The sequence below is a fragment of the Anoplophora glabripennis genome, unplaced genomic scaffold (assembly GCF_000390285.2).
Source record: "Anoplophora glabripennis isolate ALB-LARVAE unplaced genomic scaffold, Agla_2.0 scaffold1488, whole genome shotgun sequence".
In the NCBI taxonomy this organism is placed as follows: Eukaryota; Metazoa; Arthropoda; class Insecta; order Coleoptera; family Cerambycidae; genus Anoplophora; species Anoplophora glabripennis.
Genome location: NW_019417879.1, coordinates 1,798 through 3,903, shown reverse-complemented (window position 1 = coordinate 3,903; position 2,106 = coordinate 1,798).

The following is a 2,106-nucleotide window of genomic DNA, read 5'->3' as shown; positions in this document are numbered from 1 at the left end:
TGTTACATATGTTTCGGCCAAAATTCCTTACATTAATAACACCGTACTTCTATAATAAGAACATACAGCAAGGAATCTCGAGAACAAAGTTACTATCTGTCCACAAAGTTTATTTAGCAAACTGTCAATTCACAAACAAAAGTCACTAATATCGAAAGAAAGCTCAGTACAAAGTAAATAGCAGTACCCAGAGCATAGTTTATCACTAACGATGAAATCCAGCACCCTTATCCATACAGTCTTAATTTCCACTTATCCGGGCAATGTCCAGTGTCCTCGGGGTCACATATGTGTACTCACTTTGTTTAGCAGTTGTGACAGAAGCAAATACTTTTTGAATGCTGGCCAACAGCTACCACTTCTCACCTGTCAGAACTGGGTTGCAAACAAGTTTAGGTTTGTCGAATTTTAACACACGAATCCAATGAACAGTATATTATTAAAAAAAAACGGCATTTATGTTCACGATTACAGTATGTCAGCCTTTCGCTTGACAAAAGTCATATCTATTTTTTTCCGTCGCATATTCTCCGTCTTAGTATCCAGTACCAAGGGTTATTAGTTTTAGTTAGTTATTAGTTTTTTTTAAATCGAGACTATTTATGTAAGTGGGTAGGACATGACGTCATGTTTCTACCCCGTAATTGGTAGGTTCGGTTCCTAACTTCTTATTCGACCTTTAACGCGGATATTTGACTAAAATGTTCCTTGTTATTTTCTATAACAGATTTTTATGAAAAAATCTAAACTAATTTCGTTTTCTAAGGAAAAACCGAAAAACCTACAACAGTACACCAAACTAATCAAAGCATTTGTTGCAGGTAACAACGGGCACATTAATACAAATATGACCAATTAAATTTTATTAAAATTTTACAATTACATATTTCATAAATTTTTTGATTTAGGATTACTTTTTTACAAATCTGAGATTTATATCCCTATTAGCAAAAAAGGTATAATAAATTCTGACGAGACCCAGTATTTACCTGAGAAATTTGGGCATGGGTGTTCAAATTTTACTTTGAACTACTGGTTTATTATTTTTTAACGAAATACATCTTACGCCATTGCGAATACAAAAATTTATAAAATATAGGTATATTTTTTTACTTTAAAATTATTATTAATATATTTATATTACTGTAATAATGTTAGAATTATAATTTTATAGAAACAGCAAATTTTGATACAGTTTTTCCGGACGAAGAGAGTTCTGTGCATGCTATTAAAATTTAGTGATCGAACAGTTACTCTAAAAATTTGTATAGGGCGTACTGTTCACGAAATCTGGACCCTCTTCCATTTGAGACGTTCTGACGTCGCTCCTAAGGGATGGTAAAAGTAGTCAGGTACAGTGCGGTATTTCTAATGCAGTAGTGTGCATGTTAAAATTTTCTGATCGAACAGTTGCTCTAAAAGTTTTTATACAGAAAATGGTAGCCGTCGAAATCTAGGTCCTCTTGTATTTGAGGCGCCTTTACGGGATTGTCATAGAGGCATGATATATTGTTATCCTAAAGCAGGAATTTAGTTCATCGATCAGTTAAATTTTTTTACTGCATTTATATGAACGAATTTTTTGGCAATCTGCAAGCGAAAATGTCTGGTTTCAGAGTATGCAACCTCCAATACGCGAATGCTGCTTCTGCCCAGTACCTAACGACTTGCACATCGATATCTACCCCAATTTGAAGTTTCTGTGTCAAATAAATATGTGGATGGAAATGTGCGGATAACTTCACACAAATGTTCATCTTTTAGAATGTGTAGCTAACAAGTATGTAATTTCACTGTTCAACAAAATAAATGCGGTCTCTTATAATTTTCCTAAATGGTATTATTTTGTTTCTCCAAACTAAACCTAATAAGACCGTTTTCTGAAGCGTGATCGAAAATTTTTAATTTCTCAAATTCTAATTTTTACAGATCGTGAGAGCTCTAAAACAAAATGCTCATTCATTACATTCACAAAGTATGCTATAAATATTATTTTTTGTCCACAAAGTAAAGACCGTAAAATATTAGCTAGTGAAACACTGCTCTAATGTTAAATTTGTTACCTATTATCATTAATTTTTCTGATAATACTCGTACAGGAATATA